The sequence below is a fragment of the Mytilus galloprovincialis genome, chromosome 4 (genome assembly GCF_965363235.1).
Source record: "Mytilus galloprovincialis chromosome 4, xbMytGall1.hap1.1, whole genome shotgun sequence".
NCBI classification, from domain to species: Eukaryota; Metazoa; Mollusca; class Bivalvia; order Mytilida; family Mytilidae; genus Mytilus; species Mytilus galloprovincialis.
The window spans coordinates 97,418,078-97,425,943 of NC_134841.1; the positions used below are offsets into that span (position 1 = coordinate 97,418,078).

The 7,866-nt window shown below is 29.2% G+C and overlaps 1 long non-coding RNA gene across 1 annotated transcript; it reads right to left on the minus strand.

Moving 5' to 3' along the window:
- Positions 1–5,962: 5,962 nt before the first annotated feature.
- LOC143073551 (uncharacterized) lies at positions 5,963–7,535 on the minus strand. Its single transcript, XR_012977526.1, has 2 exons — positions 6,964–7,535; positions 5,963–6,103 (listed from the first exon to the last, which is right to left on the minus strand). It is a non-coding gene; the product is annotated as an uncharacterized LOC143073551 (long non-coding RNA).
- Between the last annotated feature and the right edge of the window lie 331 nt (positions 7,536–7,866).

The window sequence follows — 7,866 nt, forward strand, 5'->3', positions numbered from 1 at the left end:
TGTCAGTTTGTTTTAGATTTATGAGTTTGACTGTCCCTTTGGTATCTTTCGTCCCTCTTGTAATATATGGCTATATAAAATTTACTTGCAAATATGTAACTATTATTGCTTTAAAGACTTTCCAATTCAATCGACATAGGTAAAAAATAGGTATGAACTAGAAAAAAACAATCCTATGATACTATTTAGAAAAAATATTATTTATAAAAAAAAAATGCGTAAAAAAATGCTGTTTCCTTGTCTTGACAATTTCAATTATGAATTAACACCTTAAACTTTTACAAGAAGCTGAAGACGACCAATATTTCCGACGTACGCAACAAGACAGTATGGTGAATAAATCATAAGCAACAACAAAAACTAAGTTTGTTAACGATCAATAACCATGACAAAACACTGAATACCTATAGCGTTGTCGTTGGTTTTGTGATTTTCGTTTCCTATTATCCTTTTTTCTTCGACATATAATTTTGTATTGTCCCTTTGGTATATTTTGACTTTATTTTCGAAATAACTTGCAAATGCAGATTGCCTCTAAGATACCATATCAAACAAAACAAAAAAGGTCAATGGTGTAAACATAACTTCCTAATCAGCTAAACAAATATAGTAAAAACAATATGCTAGATGTCAATTGTTGTTTGCCACTCCTTCAAACATAATATATCTTTAGTTAATCTTTTGATGTCCCATTCGTTCAAATAGCTTTTTAAGTTTCTATGTATGGATCTAAATGTTTAGGTTTGAGCGTTCCTTGTGAGAGTAAATCCAATAAAGCGCCACAGAAAGAAAAAAAAAACCAGAACAGCTTGATTTAAACATTAAACGACAACACTTATAAATAATGACAACTTACAAGAAACATTGGCTCCTAATTTCGGAAAACACCGAAAATATATGACGGGTTAAAAAAGATCTGTACTCTGCGTTAAACAAAATCTGCGTTATGTGGAAGAACGACTGAAATAAACACTGCATAAGGTTCACGATCATGATCACCAATAGGTTAACCGACATGAAGTGTCGGTATCTCATCTCACAGTCACGACATGTTGTGGTCGACTAAGATACCAGTAAAATCGCCATACCTGTAACTCACTATTTGCTTCCTTTTCTCGAAATTTAAAGTAAGTGTGAATTGACATAAAGGGTGATACATTTATACCAGGAGACCCTGTTTCCTTATCAAAGCGGTCGAGGGCATTCGAACCCCTCAGTGTTGTGGTTGCGGCCGTTGTTTGTCTCTACCTATTCTATTTACCAGATTCGAACATTGGTAAACTACTGTCTATTTAACTCGCAACACAAAATTTTCAACACTCTGCCCTACCGAAGACCCTTTCGTGTATAAAAGTGAATCATTAAAACAATTTATTCACAATTCTACAATCAAATGCTATATTTTGGCATTGCACGAGGTCCTGTTTTTCCCCTGATTGTTACTGACGTCCTACAATACATCAATCAGATGTTGGATGATTACTGATTGATATTTTAGTCTAAGACACCTGAAATTTTATTAGTAGTTCTTGGCTTTGAAATAGTTTCAGTATCTGCAAGAACTCTTAGATCCTTTCTTTGTGTTTTGATTTGTAAGAGTGTTTATGTGCACTTTATCGTTCTGATGAGTAAAACCCTTCTCATCGGATTTTTATTATTTTTTCTTATGTCGTTCTATAACACCACAGCCTCGGGTAAAGGGGAGAGGGTTGGCCACATATTCTGTTTGTGCTTGTCCCAAGTAGGAGACTAATTCAGTGGTTGTCGCTTGTTGGTGTATATCATAATTGTTTTTCATTTATCAATCAGCAATGTCTTATCAAAATGGAAACACATAAAAAAAAAACCAAATAACAAAAGGACAAGCGGTTTGTTTCATTTAATCATTTGATTTTTTTACTTTTCGGAAATAACTACCTCTGTACTGAATAATGAATCCTTTAATAAATAATACAATTTAAGGTTCCTTTTGCTTTGTTTATTCATGTCGACTAGTAAATCATTAAAAAAAAATAATTAGGAAATAACAAAATTAACAAAAATAGTGAATTCTGCGAAAATTTCAAAACTTAAAGTTATATACCGTGTCAAAATCAAACAACTGTCATATTCTTAACTTGGTACAGGACTATCCTTATGTTGAAAATGGTGGATAACTACTATGTTTCATTGTCAATATATGAAATTTGTTCATATGTGGTATTAATTAGAAACTATGTTTAGTGATGGGGCAAAAGAAGTAAGATGGTACAAGGACAATTGTTTATTAATATTTTCAGTCGATTTGATCGTCTTTTATAAGGCTGTATGTTAATTTTATTAATCTGCGACATGTTTTGTATTTACTATTATTTAATGTTACTGTTGTTATTAGACAGTAAAAGGATATTGTATTATTCCACTAAATAGAATACTATTTAAAATTATGATCATAAAATATACTTTTAATACAAATACATATATGCGCAAGACGCATGTTTATGGAAAAACCTTCATGAGGTGAACTTTTGTAGACGAAACACGCGTCCGGCGTACATGAAAAAATACAATCCTGGTATCTATGATGAGTTTATTTATAACCAATGGGTCGATGCCACTGCTGGTGGATGTTCATAATTGTAAATTAGCTGTTAACAAAAATTTGCATTTTTGAAATACTAAGGGTTTTCTGCCTCAGAAATAGATTACGTTAGCTGTATTTGCAAAACATTTAGGATTTTTTGGTCCTCAATGTTCGTCAATTTCGTACTTTATTTGGCGTTTTAAGCATTGTTTTGATTCGAGCGTCACTGATAAGTCTTTTGTAGACGAAACGCGTATCTGGCGTACATAAAAAATAATTTAATCCTGGTATCTATGATGAGTTTATTTCCTGAGTGAATTGCAACCTCAGTTTAAGTATAAACAATTTCCAAGTTTTTCAGTATTAACTTCTTTCTATTTAACCTTAATGTATAATTTTTTGGAGATGTATTAATACCAAAATTTATTAAACTTGAAAAACTTTTTTTGATTTGATTTGCCATTTCTCATGACAATATTTCTACTCTCGTCAATTAATGAAATAGACTTTGTAGTTTCGGTACTATTCTCAACATATATTTCTTAAGTTAAGATATAAAGTATAAATTCCGGAGACATTTAATGTAATTCTTATGATACCAGTTCCAAAGCAGAAAAAGATTTTGGATTTTCTAACATCTCCTCTTTAGTAGATGATGTATGGGTATATTTGGGAAAAAAATAAGATTCCAAGATTTGATGCGAAAATAAGGACTTTAGCACATGTCAATGAACATATGATATTTGTTGAAATAGTCGTCATTATTTCAATTTTCTTAATAAAATCCGAGATTATGATGACACCATGTAAATATATTGTCAATCCTTAAATGTCAATGACATTTAGAACTAACTATTAATGATATCATGTAGGTGGTGTTATATTATACCCATTTAAAAAATGCCAATTACAAATGGCACTATATAAGTAAAATGTCTATCTGATATTTTAATATTTTCTCATCTTTTTTTGGTTAATTAGGAAAGGGATTTAGGTTCTTAACAATGGGCTTTAGAGATTGTGATATAAAAAAGTCTGAAATTATTCATGATTTTTTTTATTAAAGATCATACTACTAGGCCGCCCTACTTGAATTCAATACAGCATGTACAAAGGATGCATAAAACAGCATATAGGTGAACCAATATAAAATATGTACATATATGGATTCGCTTGCAGTTCATGCGATTCCCTCAGTAAAGTTTTATATTGATCTGCAAATTCAAATTCAAAAAAAAATGAAACACGCGTTTTGACTATCGGTATACATGTACTACAGATGTCTCTGATATAGCAAATGAGCATTGTTTTCTGTCTGTGAAATCATACTGAAAAGTCTATATAAAAAAGATACACAATCTCCAAAAATTGATAATTGAATTTAGATTATGTCATTTCTTTGTTTAGCAGTGTTATTTTTTATCTATATAAATTATCATATCCACATAACTAGTTTCTCCAATAAATTGTACGCTTATGACAAAAAAAGTGTTATATGTTTAACTTCATACCTAGTAGTATAAAAACTATTTTGAAACATTTAATACTTATTTTTTTTTAAATTAATGCTCATCACCTCAAACTGCTATTAAAAATATTATATTTTATATTTACTGTTGTCGTACAATCCCTTGATTTATCATTTATGTGAAAAATACTTGTTGTCAAATAAAAATAAATTTAATTAAGACTATAATTGCTTATCTATATATGGCAAGTACATATCATTAGGCTTTACAGCATAAATATGCATGATAAAAGGGATAAGGAAATTGAGCAAATAACTTAACATTATAATAAACATAATTCTTTAAATATTCTTACGGTGAAAATACTTCCTTAATTACTGAAAACAATATTCCTTTATTCACTAAGGAATGGTTTATTCTTTTATCTATTTATGTTTGATAATTACGAATTCCATGAAATTGACAAATAGATTGAAATTTACTTAAGTCGGTGTTATGCAAATAAATAAGCCACAATCAATATGAATTAACTGATTATATATGATAATAATGACGAGAGAACGAAAGATGAAACTGTGAATTTTCAGAACAAAAGCTCAAATATTACAAAAGAAAATAAACATATAAATCAAAAAAGTGTAAACATATTGAATAGGAAAGGCACTACACAGGGAAAAGTGCCACGCATGTTTTACACATGTTTTACATATGTAAAACATATGTTTGGTAACGCATGGGAAACGTCTTTTTCCTACCACGCATGTAAAACGCATGTTTTAAACATCCGTTATTCATGCGTTTTACGCATGAAAAATACATGTTATGTAAAACGCATGTTTTAAACATGCGTTATTTATGCGTTTTACGCATGAAAAATACATGTTATGTAAAACGCATGTTTAAAACATGCGTTATTCGTGTGTTTTACACATGAAAAATATATGTGATGTAAAACGCATGTTTCAAAATCATGCGTTAAACATGTGTTGTAAGAAACATGTGTATAATATGCGTTTTAAATGATGCGTATAGCATGTGTGTAACAAACATGCGTATAATGCATATTTCAAACAAATTATAAGATATTATTCCAAATCATCCATAAAACCTGTCAAGTTTACTAGTTCACATTCCATATGTTCCACACAACCAAGACGACTTATGTTTACTTTTGAAGGCTGTTCCCTGGACATATAATTGCTTTAATCAGTTTAATATGGACTCTGTTGGATAGTTGTTCAATTGGCAATCATACAACATCTCTTCATGTTATTTTGACCACAAATCTCCTTTTGACATGTTTGACAAGCAACATCAGAATCATATATTGCAGACCAGACTTCACTTTTCATCAGTCTTTAAAATTTTCCTGTTTGAATACACCAATAAACAAAAGAAATATCTGTAACATGATTTTCATGTTTCTTAAACCTTGATCAGGTACATTTGACACTAAGATGATTGAAAAGACCATGATATGAAATATTTCTTAGAATATAAACCGACAATCTTTTGTCTCTGTAGTTTCATTGGCAGTTATACCACAACTCTTTTAAAAAGAGGTCAAAATTGTCTTAAATGAATTTTGTGGAATGTTGTACATGTATTTGACAATTTTTGTTAAAATGTTACTTATGGTTAAACTTTGACAAACACATTAAATTTGTTGACTTATGCATGTAATATGAAAAGGAAAACCCCAAAAGTGTATAAGATGTTTCCTCTAGCATCAATTTAAATATAATTTTGAGGTTGTATCCCTTGTCGGTTTGATAATAACCAATGTCTTGAGAAATCTGAGATTGTATTATTTTTTTAAACATGTTAAATGAAAAATTCAATAAATCAACTTTAAAGAATTTCATTCATATTTTTTTTCTCTGTTGTCTAGTTGTTGCAGAATATAAATTTTTCAAAAAACTTCCAAAAATTTGATTTCACTCTACTTTTATTTTATACAGCAATCTCAAAACGTTACACAACTTTTTATGTTTTTTTGTTGTTGTCATAATAACAATATCAATAGAATGTTCTATCTTCTAAATGTCACTCTTCTTGAAGTTGTCTTCATCTGAAAAAAATAAATTACATTCATACATTTAAAAACTTAATTTGATTTATTCCCATATACTGTAAGTTGTTAGTTTTAAAAATAATGACATATCCTCAGTGACTTTTAAACATGCTTTTCTGTCTCATTTTGGTCTCTTGTGGAGAGTTGTCTTATTGGCAATAATACCACATCTAATTTTTTTTATTTGTCTCGTTTTGATATAACAACATATTTGAATAAAACTGGAAAGTATTTTATAAATATAAATATTGATTTTGCTATCAGTAAATTAAAACCAAATTAAACATTATTGTTATACACATATGTATGTTGACCAGTTTTACAAACTGTTGATACCTATATTTTGGCATTGTACAAGATCATGTCCTTATCCTATGATTAATGGCAGTCTATTCTCTAGACTCTAAATCAATTAGATGTTTACTGATTGATATTTAAGTCTTAGACACATGATTTTTAATTTTACATTGGGCATGAGTTTTGCTAATTTTTAAATTCTTCTTCAATGGTCTCTGGTGGAGAGTAATGACTCATTGGCAATCATACCACATCTTCTTATTTTTATATTAAACTTTAATATATGTAGCTAAAAATTGGAAGCAATTAATATTTGTAATAAAAACAATCTTGCAATACAAAATGTAACCACAACTGATCTTTTTACTTACAAAATCGAGCAGTTTTTAAAGTGTTATAACCATAAGAATTAAGTTGAAACTTTTCATTCATTCATTTATAGGTAACCAATGAAACTTTAACAACTGCAATGTGTTTGGAAGAGCAAGGATTAAAACATTTTTTATTTCTTAAATCTCTCTCCAAATATTACATAAATATAAATATATTTATACACATACCTACTTTTTTTGCCTACAGAAGTCCTTTCTATGAAAATATCCTTTGGTTTTGCTTGGCTTTCCAGGCCCCGACGCCATAAAACTATTTGAGTAAAGTTTTTTTACTCAGCCTGAGAATTTTCTCAATTTTTTTATTCTCAGCAAAATGCACCGCCATAAAAAAATTCTCAGATATTTTCTTACTCAAAGTTAAGAATATTCTTAAATATTTGAGTATAGCCAAAACCATACTTAAGTATAAAAAAAATCTTAAATGTTTTTTTTTAAGGTAATTTGATGTAAAATTACAAATGTTGATAGTGTTTTTGTTAAAATTTGCAATGAAGAACTTCACTTATCACCTCAAATCAAATTCTATCCAAAGGAACATACACGTCTTTATTCCTTAACATATTTTTTTTTCATGCATTTTTTAGGATGAATACTCAAAATCAATGTTGTCTAAAAAATCTGATTAATGGGGTGCTTAAATGTGCATTTTTTACATAAAAAATAGGAGTAAGGTAAAACGACCGAAATATGTCTCATAATTCTGTAAAGGCATATGAAAATTAAAAATGTAAGTTGATAACCCCATCTTTGTTAGTTGGTTGTACCAGATTAATCTTGCCAAATTTTAAAACTTCGGATACTACAAAAAAAGCGACCAATTAAACAGCTTCTCATTGTAGATACTTCTTCACTTTTAACATATCCCGCTTGCTCTTGAATATCTGATCTTTCTTAGAAATTACTCCCAAAAAAAGAAGAAAAAGTGTGCAAAAAAAAATAAAGAAAAAAGACTGAAAAATAGGGTGCTAAAATGTACAATTTTCTTATATAAAAATTAAGAATAAGGTAAAACGAGTGAAAAATTGAACTGGTCGTAATTGGAATTGGTCAATTGATGTACGTAAGCATTGC